The sequence below is a fragment of the Mytilus trossulus genome, chromosome 9, assembly GCF_036588685.1.
Source record: "Mytilus trossulus isolate FHL-02 chromosome 9, PNRI_Mtr1.1.1.hap1, whole genome shotgun sequence".
Classification (NCBI taxonomy): Eukaryota; Metazoa; Mollusca; class Bivalvia; order Mytilida; family Mytilidae; genus Mytilus; species Mytilus trossulus.
This window is the reverse complement of record NC_086381.1, coordinates 76396560-76423801: the sequence shown is the minus strand read 5'-3', so window position 1 is coordinate 76423801 and position 27242 is coordinate 76396560. Positions and strand designations below refer to the sequence as shown.

General features: G+C 38.1%; 1 long non-coding RNA gene across 1 annotated transcript in view; it reads right to left on the bottom strand.

Moving 5' to 3' along the window:
• Positions 1-27242, bottom strand: part of LOC134683429 (uncharacterized) — a 56310-nt gene that overhangs the window by 6711 nt on the left and 22357 nt on the right. The window contains exon 4 of the long non-coding RNA XR_010101020.1: positions 26911-27003. This is a non-coding gene — a long non-coding RNA (uncharacterized LOC134683429). The remainder of the gene's footprint in view (positions 1-26910; positions 27004-27242) is intronic.

Genomic DNA, 27242 nt, shown 5'->3' with positions numbered 1-27242 from the left:
ATGAATGTTGTATGATGTGGTGTCACATGTCATGTTCAGAAGAGGAGTGGTGGATGAATGTTGTATGATCAGGTGTCACATGCCATGTTCAGTACAAGAATGGTGAATGAATGTTGTATGATCAGGTGTGACATGTCATGTTCAGTATAGGTGTGGTGGATGAAGGTTGTATGATCAGGTGTCACTTGTCATGTTCAGTACAGGAGTGGTGGATGAATGTTGTATGATCTGGTGTCACATGTCATGTTCAGTACAGGAGTGGTGGATGAATGTTGTATGATCAGGTGTCACATGTCATGTTCAGTACAAGAGTGGTGAATGAATGTTGTATGGTCAGGTGTCATATGTCATTTTCAGTAAAAGAGTGGTGAATCAATGTTGTATGATAAGGTGTCACATGTCTTGTTCAGGACAGGAGTGGTGGATGAATGTTGTATGATGTGGTGTCACATGTCATGTTCATTACAGGTGTGATGGATGAATGTTGTATGATCAGGTGTCACATGTCATGTTCAGTACAAGAGTGGTGAATGAATGTTGTATGATCAGGTGTTACATGTTATGTTCATTACAGGAGTGGTTGATGAATGTTGTATGATGTGGTGTTACATGTCATGTTCAGTAGAGGAGTGGTAAATGAATATTGTATGATCAGGTGTCACATGTCATGTTCATTACAGGAGTGATGGATGAATGTTGTATGATCGGGTGTCACATGTCATGTTCAGTACAGGAGTGGTGGATGAATGTTGTATGATCAGGTGTCACATGTCATGTTCAGTACAGGAGTGGTTAATGAATGTTGTATGATCAGGTGTTACATGTTATGTTCATTACAGGAGTGGTTGATGAATGTTGTATGATGTGGTGTTACATGTCATGTTCAGTAGAGGAGTGGTAAATGAATATTGTATGATCAGGTGTCACATGTCATGTTCATTACAGGAGTGGTGGTTGAATGTTGTATGATCAGGTGTCGGATGTCATGTTCAGTACATAAAGTGGTAAATGAATGTTGTATGATCAGGTGTCACATATCATATTCAGTACAAGAGTGGTGAATGAATATTATATGATCAGGTGTCACATGCCATGTTCAGTACAAGAATGGTGAATGAATGTTGTATGATCAGGTGCAGGTGTGACATGTCATGTTCAGTATAGGTGTGGTGGATGAATGTTGTATGATCAGGTGTCACATGTCATGTTCAGTACAGGAGTGGTGGATGAATGTTGTATGATCTGGTGTCACATGTCATGTTCAGTACAAGAGTGGTGAATGAATGTTGTATGGTCAGGTGTCATATGTCATTTTCAGTACAAAAGTGGTGAATCAATGTTGTATGATAAGGTGTCACATGTCTTGTTCAGGACAGGAGTGGTGGATGAATGTTGTATGATCGGGTGTCACATGTCATTTTCATTACAGGTGTGATGGATGAATGTTGTATGATCAGGTGTCACATGTCATGTTCAGTACAAGAGTGGTGAATGAATGTTGTATGATCATGTGTCACTTGTCATGTTCAGTACAGGAGTGGTGAATGAATGTTGTATGATCAGGTGTTGCATGTCATGTTCAGTAGAGGAGTGGATGAATGTTGTATGATCAGGTGTCACATGTCATGTTCAGTACAGGAGTGGTCAATGAATGTTGTATGATGGGGTGTCACATGTCATGTTCAGTAGAGGAGTGGTGGATGAATGTTGTATGATCAGGTGTGACATGTCATGTTCAGTACAGGAGTGGTAACGTATGTTGTATGATCAGGTGTTGTATTTCATGTTCAGTACAGGAGTGGTGAATGAATGTTATATGATCAGGTGTCACATGTCATGTTCAGAACAGGAGTGATGGATGAATGTTGTATGATCAGGTGTCACATGTCATGTTCAGAACAGGAGTGATGGATGAATGTTGTATGATCAGGTGTCACATGTCATGTTCAGTACAGGAGTGGTTAATGAATGTTGTATGATGAGGTGTCACATGCCATGTTCAGTACAGGAGTGGTGAATGAATGTTGTATGATCAGGTGTCACATGCCATGTTCAGTACAGGAGTGGTGAATGAATGTTGTATGATCAGGTGTCACATGTCATGCTCAGTACAGGAGTGGTTAATGAATATTGTATGATCAGGTGTCACATGTCATGTTCAGTACAGGAGTGGTTAATGAATGTTGTATGATGTGGTGTCACATGTCATGTTCAGAAGAGGAGTGGTGGATGAATGTTGTATGATCAGGTGTCACATGCCATGTTCAGTACAAGAATGGTGAATGAATGTTGTATGATCAGGTGTGACATGTCATGTTCAGTATAGGTGTGGTGGATGAAGGTTGTATGATCAGGTGTCACTTGTCATGTTCAGTACAGGAGTTGTGGATGAATGTTGTATGATCTGGTGTCACATGTCATGTTCAGTACAGGAGTGGTGAATGAATGTTGTATGATCAGGTGTCACATGTCATGTTCAGTACAAGAGTGGTGAATGAATGTTGTATGGTCAGGTGTCATATGTCATTTTCAGTAAAAGAGTGGTGAATCAATGTTGTATGATAAGGTGTCACATGTCTTGTTCAGGACAGGAGTGGTGGATGAATGTTGTATGATGTGGTGTCACATGTCATGTTCATTACAGGTGTGATGGATGAATGTTGTATGATCAGGTGTCACATGTCATGTTCAGTACAAGAGTGGTGAATGAATGTTGTATGATCAGGTGTTACATGTTATGTTCATTACAGGAGTGGTTGATGAATGTTGTATGATGTGGTGTTACATGTCATGTTCAGTAGAGGAGTGGTAAATGAATATTGTATGATCAGGTGTCACATGTCATGTTCATTACAGGAGTGGTGGTTGAATGTTGTATGATCAGGTGTCATATGTCATGTTCAGTACATAAAGTGGTAAATGAATGTTGTATGATCAGGTGTCACATATCATATTCAGTACAAGAGTGGTGAATGACTATTATATGATCAGGTGTCACATGCCATGTTCAGTACAAGAATGGTGAATGAATGTTGTATGATCAGGTGTGACATGTCATGTTCAGTATAGGTGTGGTGGATGAATGTTGTATGATCAGGTGTCACATGTCATGTTCAGTACAGGAGTGGTGGATGAATGTTGTATGATCTGGTGTCACATGTCATGTTCAGTACAAGAGTGGTGAATGAATGTTGTATGGTCAGGTGTCATATGTCATTTTCAGTAAAAGAGTGGTGAATCAATGTTGTATGATGAGGTGTCACATGTCTTGTTCAGGACAGGAGTGGTGGATGAATGTTGTATGATCGGGTGTCACATGTCATGTTCATTACAGGTGTGATGGATGAATGTTGTATGATCAGGTGTCACATGTCATGTTCAGTACAAGAGTGGTGAATGAATGTTGTATGATCAGGTGTCACTTGTCATGTTCAGTACAGGAGTGGTGAATGAATGTTGTATGATCAGGTGTCGCATGTCATGTTCAGTAGAGGAGTGGATGAATGTTGTATGATCAGGTGTCACATGTCATGTTCAGTACAGGAGTGGTTAATGAATGTTGTATGATGTGGTGTCACATGTCATGTTCAGAAGAGGAGTGGTGGATGAATGTTGTATGATCAGGTGTGACATGTCATGTTCAGTATAGGTGTGGTGGATGAATGTTGTATGATCAGGTGTCACTTGTCATGTTCAGTACAGGAGTGGTGGATGAATGTTGTATGATCTGGTGTCACATGTCATGTTCAGTACAGGAGTGGTGAATGAATGTTGTATGATCAGGTGTCACATGTCATGTTCAGTACAAGAGTGGTGAATGAATGTTGTATGGTCAGGTGTCATATGTCATTTTCAGTAAAAGAGTGGTGAATCAATGTTGTATGATAAGGTGTCACATGTCTTGTTCAGGACAGGAGTGGTGGATGAATGTTGTATGATCGGGTGTCACATGTCATGTTCATTACAGGTGTGATGGATGAATGTTGTATGATCAGGTGTCACATGTCATGTTCAGTACAAGAGTGGTGAATGAATGTTGTATGATCAGGTGTCACTTGTCATGTTCAGTACAGGAGTGGTGAATGAATGTTGTATGATCAGGTGTCGCATGTCATGTTCAGCAGAGGAGTGGATGAATGTTGTATGATCAGGTGTCACATGTCATGGTCAGTACATGAGTGGTTAATGAATGTTGTATGATGAGGTGTCACATGCCATGTTCAGTACAGGAGTGGTGAATGAATGTTGTATGATCAGGTGTCACATGTCATGCTCAGTACAGGAGTGGTTAATGAATATTGTATGATCAGGTGTCACATGTCATGTTCAGTACAGGAGTGGTTAATGAATGTTGTATGATGTGGTGTCACATGTCATGTTCAGAAGAGGAGTGGTGGATGAATGTTGTATGATCAGGTGTCACATGTCATGTTCAGAACAGGAGTGATGGATGAATGTTGTATGATCAGGTGTCACATGTCATGTTCAGTACAGGAGTGGTTAATGAATGTTGTATGATGAGGTGTCACATGCCATGTTCAGTACAGGAGTGGTGAATGAATGTTGTATGATCAGGTGTCACATGTCATGCTCAGTACAGGAGTGGTTAATGAATATTGTATGATCAGGTGTCACATGTCATGTTCAGTACAGGAGTGGTTAATGAATGTTATATGATGTGGTGTCACATGTCATGTTCAGAAGAGGAGTGGTGGATGAATGTTGTATGATCAGGTGTCACATGCCATGTTCAGTACAAGAATGGTGAATGAATGTTGTATGATCAGGTGTGACATGTCATGTTCAGTATAGGTGTGGTGGATGAAGGTTGTATGATCAGGTGTCACTTGTCATGTTCAGTACAGGAGTGGTGGATGAATGTTGTATGATCTGGTGTCACATGTCATGTTCAGTACAGGAGTGGTGAATGAATGTTGTATGATCAGGTGTCACATGTCATGTTCAGTACAAGAGTGGTGAATGAATGTTGTATGGTCAGGTGTCATATGTCATTTTCAGTAAAAGAGTGGTGAATCAATGTTGTATGATAAGGTGTCACATGTCTTGTTCAGGACAGGAGTGGTGGATGAATGTTGTATGATGTGGTGTCACATGTCATGTTCATTACAGGTGTGATGGATGAATGTTGTATGATCAGGTGTCACATGTCATGTTCAGTACAAGAGTGGTGAATGAATGTTGTATGATCAGGTGTTACATGTTATGTTCATTACAGGAGTGGTTGATGGATGTTGTATGATGTGGTGTTACATGTCATGTTCAGTAGAGGAGTGGTAAATGAATATTGTATGATCAGGTGTCACATGTCATGTTCATTACAGGAGTGATGGATGAATGTTGTATGATCGGGTGTCACATGTCATGTTCAGTACAGGAGTGGTGGATGAATGTTGTATGATCAGGTGTCACATGTCATGTTCAGTACAGGAGTGGTTAATGAATGTTGTATGATCAGGTGTTACATGTTATGTTCATTACAGGAGTGGTTGATGAATGTTGTATGATGTGGTGTTACATGTCATGTTCAGTAGAGGAGTGGTAAATGAATATTGTATGATCAGGTGTCACATGTCATGTTCATTACAGGAGTGGTGGTTGAATGTTGTATGATCAGGTGTCGGATGTCATGTTCAGTACATAAAGTGGTAAATGAATGTTGTATGATCAGGTGTCACATATCATATTCAGTACAAGAGTGGTGAATGAATATTATATGATCAGGTGTCACATGCCATGTTCAGTACAAGAATGGTGAATGAATGTTGTATGATCAGGTGCAGGTGTGACATGTCATGTTCAGTATAGGTGTGGTGGATGAATGTTGTATGATCAGGTGTCACATGTCATGTTCAGTACAGGTGTGGTGGATGAATGTTGTATGATCTGGTGTCACATGTCATGTTCAGTACAAGAGTGGTGAATGAATGTTGTATGGTCAGGTGTCATATGTCATTTTCAGTACAAGAGTGGTGAATCAATGTTGTATGATAAGGTGTCACATGTCTTGTTCAGGACAGGAGTGGTGGATGAATGTTGTATGATCGGGTGTCACATGTCATTTTCATTACAGGTGTGATGGATGAATGTTGTATGATCAGGTGTCACATGTCATGTTCAGTACAAGAGTGGTGAATGAATGTTGTATGATCATGTGTCACTTGTCATGTTCAGTACAGGAGTGGTGAATGAATGTTGTATGATCAGGTGTTGCATGTCATGTTCAGTAGAGGAGTGGATGAATGTTGTATGATCAGGTGTCACATGTCATGTTCAGTACAGGAGTGGTCAATGAATGTTGTATGATGGGGTGTCACATGTCATGTTCAGTAGAGGAGTGGTGGATGAATGTTGTATGATCAGGTGTGACATGTCATGTTCAGTACAGGAGTGGTAACGTATGTTGTATGATCAGGTGTTGTATTTCATGTTCAGTACAGGAGTGGTGAATGAATGTTATATGATCAGGTGTCACATGTCATGTTCAGAACAGGAGTGATGGATGAATGTTGTATGATCAGGTGTCACATGTCATGTTCAGAACAGGAGTGATGGATGAATGTTGTATGATCAGGTTTCACATGTCATGTTCAGTACAGGAGTGGTTAATGAATGTTGTATGATGAGGTGTCACATGCCATGTTCAGTACAGGAGTGGTGAATGAATGTTGTATGATCAGGTGTCACATGTCATGCTCAGTACAGGAGTGGTTAATGAATATTGTATGATCAGGTGTCACATGTCATGTTCAGTACAGGAGTGGTTAATGAATGTTGTATGATGTGGTGTCACATGTCATGTTCAGAAGAGGAGTGGTGGATGAATGTTGTATGATCAGGTGTCACATGCCATGTTCAGTACAAGAATGGTGAATGAATGTTGTATGATCAGGTGTGACATGTCATGTTCAGTATAGGTGTGGTGGATGAAGGTTGTATGATCAGGTGTCACTTGTCATGTTCAGTACAGGAGTTGTGGATGAATGTTGTATGATCTGGTGTCACATGTCATGTTCAGTACAGGAGTGGTGAATGAATGTTGTATGATCAGGTGTCACATGTCATGTTCAGTACAAGAGTGGTGAATGAATGTTGTATGGTCAGGTGTCATATGTCATTTTCAGTAAAAGAGTGGTGAATCAATGTTGTATGATAAGGTGTCACATGTCTTGTTCAGGACAGGAGTGGTGGATGAATGTTGTATGATGTGGTGTCACATGTCATGTTCATTACAGGTGTGATGGATGAATGTTGTATGATCAGGTGTCACATGTCATGTTCAGTACAAGAGTGGTGAATGAATGTTGTATGATCAGGTGTTACATGTTATGTTCATTACAGGAGTGGTTGATGAATGTTGTATGATGTGGTGTTACATGTCATGTTCAGTAGAGGAGTGGTAAATGAATATTGTATGATCAGGTGTCACATGTCATGTTCATTACAGGAGTGGTGGTTGAATGTTGTATGATCAGGTGTCATATGTCATGTTCAGTACATAAAGTGGTAAATGAATGTTGTATGATCAGGTGTCACATATCATATTCAGTACAAGAGTGGTGAATGACTATTATATGATCAGGTGTCACATGCCATGTTCAGTACAAGAATGGTGAATGAATGTTGTATGATCAGGTGTGACATGTCATGTTCAGTATAGGTGTGGTGGATGAATGTTGTATGATCAGGTGTCACATGTCATGTTCAGTACAGGAGTGGTGGATGAATGTTGTATGATCTGGTGTCACATGTCATGTTCAGTACAAGAGTGGTGAATGAATGTTGTATGGTCAGGTGTCATATGTCATTTTCAGTAAAAGAGTGGTGAATCAATGTTGTATGATGAGGTGTCACATGTCTTGTTCAGGACAGGAGTGGTGGATGAATGTTGTATGATCGGGTGTCACATGTCATGTTCATTACAGGTGTGATGGATGAATGTTGTATGATCAGGTGTCACATGTCATGTTCAGTACAAGAGTGGTGAATGAATGTTGTATGATCAGGTGTCACTTGTCATGTTCAGTACAGGAGTGGTGAATGAATGTTGTATGATCAGGTGTCGCATGTCATGTTCAGTAGAGGAGTGGATGAATGTTGTATGATCAGGTGTCACATGTCATGTTCAGTACAGGAGTGGTCAATGAATGTTGTATGATGGGGTGTCACATGTCATGTTCAGTAGAGGAGTGGTGGATGAATGTTATATGATCAGGTGTCACATGTCATGTTAAGTGCAGAAGTGGTAAATAAATGTAGTATGATCAGGTGTCACATGTCATGTTCAGAACAGGAGTGATAGATGAATGTTGTATGATCAGGTGTCACATGTCATGTTCAGTACAGGAGTGGTTAATGAATGTTGTATGATGAGGTGTCACATGCCATGTTCAGTACAGGAGTGGTGAATGAATGTTGTATGATCAGGTGTCACATGTCATACTCAGTACAGGAGTGGTTAATGAATATTGTATGATGAGGTGTCACATGCCATGTTCAGTACAGGAGTGGTGAATGAATGTTGTATGATCAGGTGTCACATGTCATACTCAGTACAGGAGTGGTTAATGAATATTGTATGATCAGGTGTCACATGTCATGTTCAGTACAGGAGTGGTTAATGAATGTTGTATGATGTGGTGTCACATGTCATGTTCAGAAGAGGAGTGGTGGATGAATGTTGTATGATCAGGTGTCACATGTCATATTCAGTACAGGAGTGGTTAATGAATATTGTATGATCAGGTGTCACATGTCATGTTCAGTACAGGAGTGGTTAATGAATGTTGTATGATGTGGTGTTACATGTCATGTTCAGTAGAGGAGTGGACAATGAATATTGTATATTCAGGTGTCACATGTCATGTTCATTACAGGAGTGGTGGATGAATGTTGTATGATCGGGTGTCACATGTCATGTTCAGTACAGGAGTGGTGGATGAATGTTGTATGATCAGGTGTCACATGTCATGTTCATTAAAGGAGTGGTGGATGAATGTTGTATGATCGGGTGGCACACGTTATGTTCAGTACAGCAGTGGTAACGAATGTTGTATGATCAGGTATCGCATTTCATGTTCAGTACAGGAGTGGTGAATGAATGTTGTATGATGTGGTGTTACATGTCATGTCCAGTAGAGGAATGGTAAATGAATGTTGTATGATCAGGTGTGACATGTCATGTTCATTAAAGGAGTGGTGGATGAATGTTGTATGATCGGGTGGCACATGTTATGTTCAGTACAGCAGTGGTAACGAATGTTGTATGATCAGGTATCGCATGTCATGTTCAGTACAGGAGTGGTGAATGAATGTTGTATGATGTGGTGTTACATGTCATGTCCAGTAGAGGAATGGTAAATAAATATTGTATGATCAGGTGTCACATGTCATGTTCATTACAGGAGTGGTGGATGAATGTTGTATGATCGGGTGTCACATGTCATGTTCAGTACAGGAGTGGTGGATGAATGTTGTATGATCAGGTGTCACATGTCATGTTCAGTACAGGAGTGGTTAATGAATGTTGTATGATCAGGTGTTACATGTTATGTTCATTACAGGAGTGGTGGATGAATGTTGTATGATGTGGTGTTACATGTCATGTTCAGTAGAGGAGTGGTAAATGAATATTGTATGATCAGGTGTCACATGTCATGTTCAGAACAGGAGTGGTGGATGAATGTTGTATGATCAGGTGTCACATGTCATGTTCAGTACAGGAGTGGTGGATGAATGTTGTATGATCAGGTGTCACATGTCATGTTCAGTACAGGAGTGGTTAATGAATGTTGTATGATGTGGTGTTACATGTCATGTTCAGTAGAGGAGTGGACAATGAATATTGTATATTCAGGTGTCACATGTCATGTTCATTACAGGAGTGGTGGATGAATGATGTATGATCAGGTGTCACATGTCATGTTCAGAAGAAGAGTGGTGGATGAATGTTGTATGGTCAGGTGTCGCATGTCATGTTCAGTACAGGAGTGGTAAATGAATGTTGTATGATGTGGTGTTACATGTCATGTTCAGTAGAGGAGTGTTAAATGAATATTGTATGATCAGGTGTCACATGTCATGTTCATTACAGGAGTGGTGGATGAATGTTGTATGATCGGGTGTCACATGTCATGTTCAGTACAGGAATGGTGGATGAATGTTGTATGATCAGGTGTCACATGTCATGTTCATTACAGGAGTGGTGGATGAATGTTGTATGATCACGTGTCACATGTCATGTTCAGGACAGGAGTGGTTAATGAATGTTGTATGATCAGTTGTCACATGTTATGTTCAGTACAGGAGTGGTTAATGAATGTTGTATGATCAGGTGTGACATGTCATGTTCATTAAAGGAGTGGTGGATGAATGTTGTATGATCGGGAGGCACATGTTATGTTCAGTACAGCAGTGGTAACGAATGTTGTATGATCAGGTGTCGCATGTCATGTTCAGTACAGGAGTGGTGGATGAATGATGTATGATCAGGTGTCACATGTCATGTTCAGAAGAGGAGTGGTGGATGAATGTTGTATGATCGGGTGTCACATGTCATGTTCAGTACAGGAGTGGTGGATGAATGTTGTATGATCGGGTGTCACATGTCATGTTCAGTACAGGAGTGGTGAATGAATGTTATATGATCAGGCGTCACATGTCATGTTCAAAACAAAAGTGGTGAATGAATGTTGTATGATCAGGTCTCACATGTCATGTTCAGTACAGGAGTGGTGGATGAATGTTGTATGATCAGGTGTTACATGTCCGGTTCAGTACAGGATTGGTGGATGAATGTTGTATGATTAGGAGTCGCATGTCATGTTCAGTGAAGGAGTGGATGAATGTTGTATGAGCAGGTGTCACATGTCATGTTCAGTACAGGAGTGGTGAATGAATGTTATATGATGTGGTGTTACATGTCATGTTCAGTAGAGGAGTGGTAAATGAATATTGTATGATCAGGTGTCACATGTCATGTTCATTACAGGAGTGGTAAATGAATGTTGTATGATTAGGTGTCGCATGTCATGTTCAGTAAAGGAGTGGTAAATGAATATTGTATGATCAGGTGTCACATGTCATGTTCATTACAGGAGTGGTTAATGAATATTGTATGATCAGGTGTCACATGTCATGTTCATTACAGGAGTGGTTAATGAATATTGTATGATCAGGTGTCACATGTCATGTTCAGTACAGGAGTGGTTAATGAATGTTGTATGATGTGGTGTCACATGTCATGTTCAGAAGAGGAGTGGTGGATGAATGTTGTATGATCAGGTGTCACATGTCATATTCAGTACAGGAGTGGTTAATGAATATTGTATGATCAGGTGTCACATGTCATGTTCAGTACAGGAGTGGTTAATGAATGTTGTATGATGTGGTGTTACATGTCATGTTCAGTAGAGGAGTGGACAATGAATATTGTATATTCAGGTGTCACATGTCATGTTCATTACAGGAGTGGTGGATGAATGATGTATGATCAGGTGTCACATGTCATGTTCAGAAGAGGAGTGGTGGATGAATGTTGTATGGTCAGGTGTCGCATGTCATGTTCAGTACAGGAGTGGTAAATGAATGTTGTATGATGTGGTGTTACATGTCATGTTCAGTAGAGAAGTGTTAAATGAATATTGTATGATCAGGTGTCACATGTCATGTTCATTACAGGAGTGGTGGATGAATGTTGTATGATCGGGTGTCACATGTCATGTTCAGTACAGGAGTGGTGGATGAATGTTGTATGATCAGGTGTGACATGTCATGTTCAGTACAGGAGTGGTAACGTATGTTGTATGATCAGGTGTCGTATTTCATGTTCAGTACAGGAGTGGTGAATGAATGTTATATGATCAGGTGTCACATGTCATGTTCAGAACAGGAGTGATGGATGAATGTTGTATGATCAGGTGTCACATGTCATGTTCAGAACAGGAGTGATGGATGAATGTTGTATGATCAGGTGTCACATGTCATGTTCAGTACAGGAGTGGTTAATGAATGTTGTATGATGAGGTGTCACATGCCATGTTCAGTACAGGAGTGGTGAATGAATGTTGTATGATCAGGTGTCACATGTCATGCTCAGTACAGGAGTGGTTAATGAATATTGTATGATCAGGTGTCACATGTCATGTTCAGTACAGGAGTGGTTAATGAATGTTGTATGATGTGGTGTCACATGTCATGTTCAGAAGAGGAGTGGTGGATGAATGTTGTATGATCAGGTGTCACATGCCATGTTCAGTACACGAATGGTGAATGAATGTTGTATGATCAGGTGTGACATGTCATGTTCAGTATAGGTGTGGTGGATGAATGTTGTATGATCAGGTGTCACTTGTCATGTTCAGTACAGGAGTGGTGGATGAATGTTGTATGATCTGGTGTCACATGTCATGTTCAGTACAGGAGTGGTGAATGAATGTTGTATGATCAGGTGTCACATGTCATGTTCAGTACAAGAGTGGTGAATGAATGTTGTATGGTCAGGTGTCATATGTCATTTTCAGTAAAAGAGTGGTGAATCAATGTTGTATGATGAGGTGTCACATGTCTTGTTCAGGACAGGAGTGGTGGATGAATGTTGTATGATCGGGTGTCACATGTCATGTTCATTACAGGTGTGATGGATGAATGTTGTATGATCAGGTGTCACATGTCATGTTCAGTACAAGAGTGGTGAATGAATGTTGTATGATCAGGTGTCACTTGTCATGTTCAGTACAGGAGTGGTGAATGAATGTTGTATGATCAGGTGTCGCATGTCATGTTCAGTAGAGGAGTGGATGAATGTTGTATGATCAGGTGTCACATGTCATGTTCAGTACAGGAGTGGTCAATGAATGTTGTATGATGGGGTGTCACATGTCATGTTCAGTAGAGGAGTGGTGGATGAATGTTGTATGATCAGGTGTCACATGTCATGTTAAGTGCAGAAGTGGTAAATAAATGTAGTATGATCAGGTGTCACATGTCATGTTCAGAACAGGAGTGATAGATGAATGTTGTATGATCAGGTGTCACATGTCATGTTCAGTACAGGAGTGGTTAATGAATGTTGTATGATGAGGTGTCACATGCCATGTTCAGTACAGGAGTGGTGAATGAATGTTGTATGATCAGGTGTCACATGTCATACTCAGTACAGGAGTGGTTAATGAATATTGTATGATCAGGTGTCACATGTCATGTTCAGTACAGGAGTGGTTAATGAATGTTGTATGATGTGGTGTCACATGTCATGTTCAGAAGAGGAGTGGTGGATGAATGTTGTATGATCAGGTGTCACATGTCATATTCAGTACAGGAGTGGTTAATGAATATTGTATGATCAGGTGTCACATGTCATGTTCAGTACAGGAGTGGTTAATGAATGTTGTATGATGTGGTGTTACATGTCATGTTCAGTAGAGGAGTGGACAATGAATATTGTATATTCAGGTGTCACATGTCATGTTCATTACAGGAGTGGTGGATGAATGATGTATGATCAGGTGTCACATGTCATGTTCAGAAGAGGAGTGGTGGATGAATGTTGTATGGTCAGGTGTCGCATGTCATGTTCAGTACAGGAGTGGTAAATGAATGTTGTATGATGTGGTGTTACATGTCATGTTCAGTAGAGAAGTGTTAAATGAATATTGTATGATCAGGTGTCACATGTCATGTTCATTACAGGAGTGGTGGATGAATGTTGTATGATCGGGTGTCACATGTCATGTTCAGTACAGGAGTGGTGGATGAATGTTGTATGATCAGGTGTGACATGTCATGTTCATTACAGGAGTGGTGGATGAATGTTGTATGATCGGGTGGCACATGTTATGTTCAGTACAGCAGTGGTAACGAATGTTGTATGATCAGGTGTCGCATGTGATGTTCAGTACAGGAGTGATGGATGAATGTTGTATGATCGGGTGTCACATGTCATGTTCAGTACAGGAGTGGTGGATGAATGTTGTATGATCAGGTGTGACATGTCATGTTCATTACAGGAGTGGTGGATGAATGTTGTATGATCGGGTGGCACATGTTATGTTCAGTACAGCAGTGGTAACGAATGTTGTATGATCAGGTGTCGCATGTGATGTTCAGTACAGGAGTGATGGATGAATGTTGTATGATCGGGTGTCACATGTCATGTTCAGTACAGGAGTGGTGGATGAATGTTGTATGATCAGGTGTCACATGTCATGTTCAGTACAGGAGTGGTTAATGAATGTTGTATGATCAGGTGTTACATGTTATGTTCATTACAGGAGTGGTTGATGAATGTTGTATGATGTGGTGTTACATGTCATGTTCAGTAGAGGAGTGGTAAATGCATATTGTATGATCAGGTGTCACATGTCATGTTCATTACAGGAGTGGTGGTTGAATGTTGTATGATCAGGTGTCGGATGTCATGTTCAGTACATAAAGAGGTAAATGAATGTTGTATGATCAGGTGTCACATATCATATTCAGTACAAGAGTGGTGAATGAATATTATATGATCAGGTGTCACATGCCATGTTCAGTACAAGAATGGTGAATGAATGTTGTATAATCAGGTGTGACATGTCATGTTCAGTATAGGTGTGGTGGATGAATGTTGTATGATCAGGTGTCACATGTCATGTTCAGTACAGGAGTGGTGGATGAATGTTGTATGATCTGGTGTCACATGTCATGTTCAGTACAGGAGTGGTGAATGAATGTTGTATGATCAGGTGTCACATGTCATGTTCAGTACAATAGTGGTGAATGAATGTTGTATGATCAGGTGTCATATGTCATTTTCAGTACAAGAGTGGTGAATCAATGTTGTATGATAAGGTGTCACATGTTATGTTCATTACAGGTGTGATGGATGAATGTTGTATGATCAGGTGTCACATGTCATGTTCAGTACAAGAGTGGTGAATGAATGTTGTATGATCAGGTGTCACTTGTCATGTTCAGTACAGGAGTGGTGAATGAATGTTGTATGATCAGGTGTCGCATGTCATGTTCAGTAGAGGAGTGGATGAATGTTGTATGATCAGGTGTGTTATGTAATGTTCAGTACAGGAGTGGTCAATGAATGTTGTATGATGGGGTGTCACATGTCATGTTCAGTAGAGGAGTGGTGGATGAATGTTGTATGATCAGGTGTCACATGTCATGTTCAGTACAGGAGTGGTAACGTATGTTGTATGAGTAGGTGTCGTATTTCATGTTCAGTACAGGAGTGGTGAATGAATGTTATATGATCAGGTGTCACATGTCATGTTAAGTGCAGAAGTGGTAAATAAATGTAGTATGATCAGGTGTCACATGTCATGTTCAGAACATGAGTGGTGGATGAATGTTGTATGATCGGGTGTCACATGTCATGTTCATTACAGGAGTGGTGGATGAATGTTGTATGATCGGGTGTCACATGTCATGTTCAGTACAGGAGTGGTGGATGAATGTTGTATGATCAGGTGTCACATGTCATGTTCATTAAAGGAGTGGTGGATGAATGTTGTATGATCGGGTGGCACACGTTATGTTCAGTACAGCAGTGGTAACGAATGTTGTATGATCAGGTATCGCATTTCATGTTCAGTACAGGAGTGGTGAATGAATGTTGTATGATGTGGTGTTACATGTCATGTCCAGTAGAGGAATGGTAAATGAATATTGTATGATCAGGTGTCACATGTCATGTTCATTACAGGAGTGGTGGATGAATGTTGTATGATCAGGTGTTACATGTTATGTTCAGTACAGGAGTGGTTAATGAATGTTGTATGATCAGGTGTGACATGTCATGTTCATTAAAGGAGTGGTGGATGAATGTTGTATGATCGGGTGGCACATGTTATGTTCAGTACAGCAGTGGTAACGAATGTTGTATGATCAGGTATCGCATGTCATGTTCAGTACAGGAGTGGTGAATGAATGTTGTATGATGTGGTGTTACATGTCATGTCCAGTAGAGGAATGGTAAATAAATATTGTATGATCAGGTGTCACATGTCATGTTCATTACAGGAGTGGTGGATGAATGTTGTATGATCGGGTGTCACATGTCATGTTCAGTACAGGAGTGGTGGATGAATGTTGTATGATCAGGTGTCACATGTCATGTTCAGTACAGGAGTGGTTAATGAATGTTGTATGATCAGGTGTTACATGTTATGTTCATTACAGGAGTGGTGGATGAATGTTGTATGATGTGGTGTTACATGTCATGTTCAGTAGAGGAGTGGTAAATGAATATTGTATGATCAGGTGTCACATGTCATGTTCATTACAGGAGTGGTGGATGAATGATGTATGATCAGGTGTCACATGTCATGTTCAGAAGAAGAGTGGTGGATGAATGTTGTATGGTCAGGTGTCGCATGTCATGTTCAGTACAGGAGTGGTAAATGAATGTTGTATGATGTGGTGTTACATGTCATGTTCAGTAGAGGAGTGTTAAATGAATATTGTATGATCAGGTGTCACATGTCATGTTCATTACAGGAGTGGTGGATGAATGTTGTATGATCGGGTGTCACATGTCATGTTCAGTACAGGAATGGTGGATGAATGTTGTATGATCAGGTGTCACATGTCATGTTCATTACAGGAGTGGTGGATGAATGTTGTATGATCACGTGTCACATGTCATGTTCAGGACAGGAGTGGTTAATGAATGTTGTATGATCAGTTGTCACATGTTATGTTCAGTACAGGAGTGGTTAATGAATGTTGTATGATCAGGTGTGACATGTCATGTTCATTAAAGGAGTGGTGGATGAATGTTGTATGATCGGGAGGCACATGTTATGTTCAGTACAGCAGTGGTAACGAATGTTGTATGATCAGGTGTCGCATGTCATGTTCAGTACAGGAGTGGTGGATGAATGATGTATGATCAGGTGTCACATGTCATGTTCAGAAGAGGAGTGGTGGATGAATGTTGTATGATCGGGTGTCACATGTCATGTTCAGTACAGGAGTGGTGGATGAATGTTGTATGATCGGGTGTCACATGTCATGTTCAGTACAGGAGTGGTGAATGAATGTTATATGATCAGGCGTCACATGTCATGTTCAAAACAAAAGTGGTGAATGAATGTTGTATGATCAGGTCTCACATGTCATGTTCAGTACAGGAGTGGTGGATGAATGTTGTATGATCAGGTGTTACATGTCCGGTTCAGTACAGGATTGGTGGATGAATGTTGTATGATTAGGAGTCGCATGTCATGTTCAGTGAAGGAGTGGATGAATGTTGTATGAGCAGGTGTCACATGTCATGTTCAGTACAGGAGTGGTGAATGAATGTTATATGATGTGGTGTTACATGTCATGTTCAGTAGAGGAGTGGTAAATGAATATTGTATGATCAGGTGTCACATGTCATGTTCATTACAGGAGTGGTAAATGAATGTTGTATGATTAGGTGTCGCATGTCATGTTCAGTAAAGGAGTGGATGAATGTTGTATGAGCAGGTGTCACATGTCATGTTCAGTACAGGATTGGTAACGAATGTTGTATGATCAGGTGTCGTATGTCATGTTCAGAACAGGAGTGGTGAATGAATGTTATATGATCAGGTGTCACATGTCATGTTCAGTAAAGGAGTGGTGGATGAATGTTGTATGATCTGGTGTCACATGTCATGTTCATTACAGGAGTGGTGGATGAACGTTGTATGATCAGGTGTCACATGTCATGTTCAGTAAAGGAGTGGTAAATGAATGTTGTATGATTAGGTGTCGCTAGTCATGTTCAGTAGAGGAATTGATGAATGTTGTATGATCAGGTGTCACATTTCATGTTCAGTACAGGAGTGGTGGATGAATTTTGTATGATCAGGTGTCACATGTCATGTTCAGTACAGGAGTGGTGAATGAATGTTGTATGATCAGGTGTCACGTGTCATGTTCAATACAAGAGTGGTGAATGAATGTTGTATAATCAGGTGTCACATGTCATGTTCAGTACAGGAGTTGTAAATGAATGTTGTATGATCAGGTGTCACATGTCATGTTCAGTACAAGAGTTGTGAATGAATGTTGTATGATCGGGTGTCACATGTCATGTTCAGTAAAAGAGTGGTGAATGAATGTTGTATGATCAGGTGTCACATGTCATGTTCAGTACAGGAGTAGTAATGAATGTTGTGTGATCGGGTGTCGCATGTCATGTTCAGTACAGGAGTGGTGAATGAATGTTTTATGATCAGGTGTCACATGTCATGTTCAGAACAGGAGTGGTGAATGAATGTTGTATAATCAGGTGTCACATGTCATGTTCAGTACAGGATTGGTGGATGAATGTTGTATGATCGGGTGTCACATGTCATGTTCAGTACAGGAGTGGTTAATGAATGTTGTATGATGTGGTGTCATATGTCATGTTCAGTAGAGGAGTGGTGGATGAATGTTGTATGATCAGGTGTCACATGTCATGTTCAGTACAGGAGTAGTGGATGAATGTTGTATGATCAGGTGTCACATGTCATGTTAAGTACAGGAGTGGTTAGTGAATATTGTATGATCAGGTGTCACATGTCATGTTCAGTACAGGAGTGGTGGATGAATGTTGTATGATCAGGTGTCAAATGTCATGTTCAGTACAGGAGTGGTTAATGAATGTTGTATGATGAGGTGTCACATGTCATGTTCAGTACAGGAGTGGTAGATGAATGTTGTATGAACAGGTGTCACATGTCCTGTTCAGTACAGGAGTGGTAGATGAATGTTGTATGATCAGGTGTCACAGGTCATGTTCAGTACAGGAGTGGTGGATGAATGTTGTATGATCAGGTGTCACATGTCATGTTCAGTATAGGAGTGGTAATGAATGTTGTATGATCAGGTGTCACATGTCATGTTCAGTATAGGAGTGGTTAATGAATGTTGTATGAAGTGGTGTCACATGTCATGTTCAGTAGAGGAGTGGTGGATGAATGTTGTATGATCAGGTGTCACATGTCATGTTCAGTACAGGAGTGGTGGATGAATGTTGTATGATCAGGTGTCACATGTCATGTTCAGAACAGGAGTGGTTAATGCGTATTGTATGATCAGGTGTCACATGTCATGTTCAGTACAGGAGTGGTGGATGAATGTTGTATGATCAGGTGTCACATGTCATGTTTAGTACAGGAGTGGTTAATGAATGTTGTATGATCAGGTGTCACATGTCATGTTCAGTACATGAGTGGTAATGAATGTTGTATGATCAGGTGTCGCATGTCATGTTCAGTACAGGAGTGGTGAATGAATGTTATATGATCAGGTGTCACATGTCATGTTCAGAACAGGAGTGGTGAATGAATGTTGTATGATCAGGTGTCACATGTCATGTTCAGTACAGGAGTGGTAAATGAATGTTGTATGATCATGTGGCATGTCTTGTGTCATGATGATGCAAGATTTATGTAAAACCAAAGGATTTTTTTTATAGAATACCATGAAAGTGTATGTTAAGGTTCATAAAGTATAATAAAATAAATCACAATATTTCAGTTGTATGCAGTTAAGAAGTATCAGACGGCAACCCTTTGACATACAAACTAGAGTGGTATTCATCAGTGTAACATGTGTAATAAATAAATCACAATGTTTCAGTTGTATACAGTTACGAAGTATCAGACAGCAACCCTTTGACAAACAAACTGAAGTGGTATTCATCAGTGTAATGAAGTAAATCACAATATTTCAGTTGTATACAGTTAAGAAGTATTAGACAGCAACCCTTTGACATACAAACTGGAGTGGTATTCATCAGTGTAATGAAGTAAATCGAAATATTTCAGTTGTATACAGTTAAGAAGAATCAGACAGCAACCCTTTGACATACAAACTTGATTGGTATTCATCAGTGTTATGAAGTCAATCACAATATTTCAGTTGTATAAAGTTAAGAAGTTTCAGACAGCAACCCTTTGACATACAAACTGGAGTGGTACAGATGGGTGCGCTCCTAACCTGTACAGCAAGTTAACTTGATAACCAGTCATTTGGACTGGTAAAAGTTAACCTGTGACCGAATATAGGACTGCTCTGACCAGTCCTAGGACCAAAATCTAGTTAACTTGAAAAGCGGACATGGTCCTAGGACTGTTTTTATGTCTGCCAAAAAGTTAACTTGGAAACAGGTCCGCTATTGATATAAGTTAACTTCGAACCAGTCCTGTCATAAGTTAACATAAGTTAACTTCGGAACCAGTCCTGTCATAAAGTTAACATAAGTTAACTTGGAAACCGGTCCTGCCACAAAGTTAACTTCTGCTTGGACAAATCCGATCAAAACCAGACCTGTTCCCAAGTTAACTTTTGACTGGTCTGCTCTACACTAAGTTAACTTGTAACCAGGACCGCTCTTCGTTGATTTAAAAAAAAAATAATATCTTTTTTTCGTTGTATAAACATCGAAAATAAAGTAATTTGAAAATTAATACTTCCGTTTTATGAACAGGATTAAATACAAATATTTGAAAATAAGTACGCACAGAACGTAACACAGATTTATCTGTGATCTGACAATCTATCTATTATAAAAACGATCTCGGTTACAATGATGACAGGCACTGAATATATATATATTCCGAGATCAAAATCAATCATATTATGTATATTTTTGAAAAGAAGTGTATTTGATGTTAGGTGTATACGTCCTTGTTAGTTATACATCCTTGAACTATGCAGCCACAATCAGCAATAGTTTAATTCATTTAAATAATGACTACAAATTTTTGCTCGCCTAAATTAAGGGTGCCAGCATGTCCTCTTCTTACTCAAAATACTGATATGTAACAAAATTTCAGTAGTTTTGATGAATCAAGTTGACCTGTACAACAAAATTATTTGACCGCATCCACCAAAACTGACCATATATGCACTTTAATTTGTAAATCTATATACCTGCATAGTAAATCAGCCATATTTTTTTATGTCAGGATTCAATGTATAATACAATCATGACAATGGACAGCAAAATTGCAATATAATAACAAAAAAGTTTTGTTCGCATAAATTTAGGATACCAGCATGTCCTCATTTTATTCAAAATATTGATACGGAACAAAATTTCAGTAGTTTTGATACCTCCAGCTGACGTGCACAACAAAATTATTTGACAGCATTACCAAAACTTACCATATGTGAACTTTAAATTGTAAATCTATATACCAGCAAAGTAAATCAGCCTTATTTTTAATGTCAGGATTCAATGTATAATACAATCATGACAATGGACAGCAATATTGCAATATAATAACAACAAATTTTTGTTCGCCTAAATTAAGGGTGCCGGCATGTCCTCTTTTTTACTTAAAATACTGACACGTAACAAAATATCAGTAGTTTTGATGCCTCCAGTTGACTTGTACAACAAAATTATTTGACCGCATCCACCAAAACTGACCATATATGCACTTTAATTTGTAAATCTATATACCTGCATAGTAAATCAGCCATATTTTTATGTCAGGATTCAATGTATAATATAATCATGACAATGGACAGTAATATTGCAATATAATAACAACAAATTTTTGTTCGCATAAATTTAGGATACCAGCATGTCCTCATTTTATTCAAAATATTGATACGTAAGAAAATTTCAGTAGTTTTGATACCTCCAGCTGACTTGTACAACAAAATTATTTGACCACATCCACCAAAACTGACCATATGTGCACTTTAATTTGTAAATCTATATACCTGCATAGTAAATCAGCCATATTTTTAATGTCAGGATTCAATGTATAATACAATCATGACAATGGACAGCAATATTGCAATATAATAACAACAAATTTTTGTTCGCCTAAATTAAGGGTGCCGGCACGTCCTCTTTTTTACTTAAAATACTGACACGTAACAAAATATCAGTAGTTTTGATGCCTCCAGTTGACTTGTACAACAAAATTATTTGACCGCATCCACCAAAACTGACCATATATGCACTTTAATTAGTAAATCTATATACCTGCATAGTAAATCAGCCATATTTTTATGTCAGGATTCAATGTATAATATAATCATGACAATGGACAGTAATATTGCAATATAATAACAACAAATTTTTGTTCGCATAAATTTAGGATACCAGCATGTCCTCATTTTATTCAAAATATTGATACGTAAGAAAATTTCAGTAGTTTTGATACCTCCAGCTGACTTGTACAACAAAATTATTTGACCACATCCACCAAAACTGACCATATGGGCACTTTAATTTGTAAATCTATATACCCGCATAGTTAATCAGCCATATTTTTTATGCCAGAATCAATGTATAATACAATCATGACAATGAACAACAATATTGCAATATAATAACAACAATTTTTTGTTCGCATAAATTTAGGATACCAGCATGTCCTCATTTTATTCAAAATATTGATACGTAACAAAATTTCAGTAGTTTTGATACCTCCAGTTGACTTGTACAACAAAATTATTTGACCGCATCCACCAAAACTGACCATATATGCACTTTAATTTGTAAATCTATATACCTGCATAGTAAATCAGCCATATTTTTATGTCAGGATTCAATGTATAATACAATCATGACAATGGACAGTAATATTGCAATATAATAACAACAATTTTTTGTTTGCATAAAGTTAGGATACCAGCATGTCCTCATTTTATTCAAAATATTGATACGTAACAAAATTTCAGTAGTTTTGATACCTCCAGTTGATTTGTACAACAAAATTATTTGACCGCATCCACCAAAACTGACCATATGTGCACTTTAATTTGTAAATCTATATACCCGCATAGTAAATCAGCCATATTTTTTATTTCAGGATTCAATGTATAATACAATCATGACAATGGACAGCAATATTGCAATATAATAACAACAAATTTTTGTTCGCATAAATTTAGGATACCAGCATGTCCTCATTTTATTCAAAATATTGATACGTAACACAATTTCAGTAGTTTTGATACCTCCAGTTGACTTGTACAACAAAATCATTTGACCGCATCCACCAAAACTGACCATATGTGCACTTTAATTTGTAAATCTATATACCCGCATAGTAAATCAGCCATATTTTTTATGTCAGGATTCAATGTATAATACAATCATGACAATGGACAGCAATATTGCATTATAATAACAACAAATTTTTGTTAGCATAAATTTAGGATACCAGCATGTCCTCATTTTACTTAAAATACTGATACGTAACAAAATTTCAGTAGTTTTGATACCTCCAGTTGACTTGTACAACAAAATTATTTGACCGCATCCACCAAAACTGACCATATATGCACTTTAATTTGTAAATCTATATACCTGCATAGTAAATCAGCCATATTTTTATGTCAGGATTTAATGTATGATACAATCATGACAATGGACAGCAATATTGCAATATAATAACAACAAAGTTTTGTTCGCATAAATTTAGGATACCAGCATGTCCTCATTTTACTTAAAATACTGATACATAACAAAATTTCAGTAGTTTTGATACCTCCAGTTGACTTGTACAACAAAATTATTTGACCGCATCCACCAAAACTGACCATATATGCACTTTAATTTGTAAATCTATATACCTGCATAGTAAATCAGCCATATTTTTATGTCAGGATTCAATGTATAATACAATCATGACAATGGACAGTAATATTGCAATATAATAACAACAAATTTTTGTTCGCCTAAATTAAGGGTGCCAGCATGTCCTCATTTTACTTAAAATACTGATACGTAACAAAATTTCAGTAGTTTTGATGCCTCCAGTTGACTTGTACAACAAAATTAATTGACCGCATCCACCAAATCTGATCATATATGCACTTTAATTTGAAAATCTATATACCCAGACAGTAAATCAGTCATTCTTTTTATGTCAGGATTTAATGTATGATACAATCATGACAATGGACAGCAATATTGCAATATAATAACAACAAATTTTTGTTCGCATAAATTTAGGATACCAGCATGTCCTCATTTTATTCAAAATATTGATACGTAACAAAATTTAAGTAGTTTTGATACCTCTGGCTGACATGTATAACAAAATTATTTGACCGCATTACCAAAACTGACCATTTGTGCACTTTAATTTGTAAATCTATATACACCATGACGTACCGGCATAGTATTAATCCGCATTATTTGTATGTCAGGAATCAATGTATAATACAATCATGACAATGGACAGCAATATTGCAATGTAATAACAACAATTTTTGTTCGCCTAAATTAAGGGTGCCATCATGTCCTCCTTTTATTCAAAATATTGATACGTAACAAAATTTCAGTAGTTTTAATACCTCATGCTGACTTTGAAAACAAAACTATTTGACCAAAACTGATCATATGTGCAAATCTATATTCCCGCATACCATTGTACCGAGCGCCTTAAAGTCTTCTCCTGGCGCTCCTGTTCACATTTTAGTAGGACCGTAAATGTACAAGTAAACAATAATATTGGAAAACTATTAATGCAAAAAATATTCTGAAAAAATTGAGAATGTCAGAATTTCATCTCTTTATTCATAATAACAGTCACATCATATATAGGAGTTCACGATGGTGTACGTGTAAAACAAAACTATTATGCCACATTATCAAAGTACCAACGAATCCGTACCAACACTGACATGTCTGAATTCATTCGTACTATTTACAATGATTTAATAAAAAAAGTATACGAGGTTCTCTTCTTGGAATCTATTATGTCGGTTGATTGATTTTGTTTATAGTTAAACGTCAAGTGGCAACTATTTCATTCAAATGCGCATTGAGTATAATTTTAGGACGTCCCATATAACTGTATAAATATCGGCAATGACAAATCTCTCAATAAATCTGACGAATTTGACGAGATTGTTGATAGTTTTACCACACCGTATGCTTACGGACACTGTACAATTTCTGTTAGAATATTCTGCGGGAAATAGAATAGTAAATCCAATGCAAACAAGTTGAATAATGAAATATCCATGCAAGTATAAATTTATGCATAAGTAAAATTTAGGAAGGGACAGGTAAACAACGGGGAACGAAGTAACGTAGACAATGTTGCCGATATCCCGTGATATAAGAATATTGTTCCGATGCGTTGGATAACCTTTCTATCCGCCTTCTAATAAAAAAAAACTCTGTGTGATCGTATAGCCATTTTTTATTTATATAAGAATACATGTATATCAAAAAAATAAATAAATATCAGGACTGGTCAAAAGCAGACTTGTCCACAGGTCTGGTCTGGGGCAGACCTGTTCTCAGGACTGGTCAAAAGCAGACTTGTCCACAGGTCTGGTCTGAAGCAGACTTGTCGATAGGTCTGCAGCAGTCCTAAAAAAGCAGACCGTAGGTCTGGTCCACCGACGACTAAGTTAACTTGCTTGACTGCTTAAAAATTCTCAAGTTAACTTAGAAAGCAGTCAACAAGTTAACTCTAAGTTAACTTTTGTCAAGGTTAGGACCGCACCCATCTGTATTCATCAGTGTAATGAAGTAAATCAAAATACTTCAGTTGTATACACTTAGGAAGTATCAGACAGCAACCCTTTGACAAACAAACTGGAGTTGTATTCATCAGTGTAATGAAGTCAATCACAATATTTCAGTTGTATACAGTTAAGAAGTATCAGACAGCAACCATTTGACATACAAACTGGAGTGGTATTCATCAGTGTAATGAAGTCAATCGCAATATTTCAGTTGTATACAGTTAAGAAGTATCAGACAGCAACCCTTTGACTTACAAACTAGAGTGGTATTCATCAGTGTAACATGTGTAATGAATAAATCACAATATTTCAGTTGTATAGTTACGAAGTATCAGACGGCAACCTTTTGACAAACACACTGGAGTGGTATTCATCAGTGTAATGAAGTAAATCACAATATTGCAGTTGTATACAGTTAGGAAGTATCAGACAGCAACCCTTTGACATACAAACTGGAGTGGTATTCATCAGTGTAATGAAGTAAATCACAATATTTCAGTTGTATACAGTTATGAAGTATCAGACAGCAACCCTTTGACAAACAAACTGGAGTGGTATTCATCAGTGTAATGAAGTAAATCACAATATTTCAGTTGTATACAGTTACGAAGTATCAGACAGCAACCCTTTGACATACAAACTGGAGTGGTATTCATCAGTGTAATGAAGTAAATCACAATATTTCAGTTGTATACAGTTACGAAGTATCAGACAGCAACCCTTTGACAAACAAACTGGAGTGGTATTCATCAGTGTAATGAAATAAATCACAATATTTCAGTTGTATACAGTTATGAAGTATCAGACAGCAACCCTTTGACAAACAAACTGGAGTGGTATTCATCAGTGTAATGAAGTAAATCACAATATTTCAGTTGTATACAGTTACGAAGTATTAGACAGCAACCCTTTGACAAACAAACTGGAGTGGTATTCATCAGTGTAATGAAGTATTTCAAGTTTGTTTGGGGCTGTTGTTTGTCTTTTCGTCTGGCCATGGCATTCTTCTTCTACTTCATGTACTTAATGTGTTTTTCTGCTGTTTTTCTTGGGTATAGGTGTTGAATACAGGAGTTGTATACATTGGTGGTGTGTACTGATGTTTCTTACTGTTTATGTTGAATACAGGAGTTGTATACATTGGTGATGTGTACTGATGTTTCTCACTGTTTGTGTTGAATACAGGAGTTATATATATTGGTGTTATGAACTTATGTTTTGCACTGTTTTTGTGGAATACAAGAGTTCTATATACATTCGGGATGTGTAATAATGTTTCTTAATATCATGAATATTTTGAAGACTATTTGCAATAACCAGAAATTAACATTGAATCACTGAACACTAACAAGAGCAATGTTTGACTGATTCATATTGTGTGTACTATATATCAAGTATATAATAAACACATTTTACTTCACTTACCACATCATTGGTTCTACATTCCAAATTAGCTCTGTTCTTTACACATGATTCTACCTCTTTTATATTTCCCTCCTTTGCAGCTTTCAGAAGTTTCTGTAAGCAAAACAAAGTTTTTACATTTTCCTCTAAAATATACAAATGTATTATAAATGTAATAATTGAATTTAATAAGCTACATGTTTACAGTTTCAATAGCTTATATTAAATACAATGACTATAAAGAGGGAATGAAATTGTCTATAATTTCAGAGTGTTTTTTTTAGAAAAATCTTTAGACATTGTTTAATGCATCAGTTTGGAGATGAGCCTCAGTTTTTGTTGGGGTTAGTATA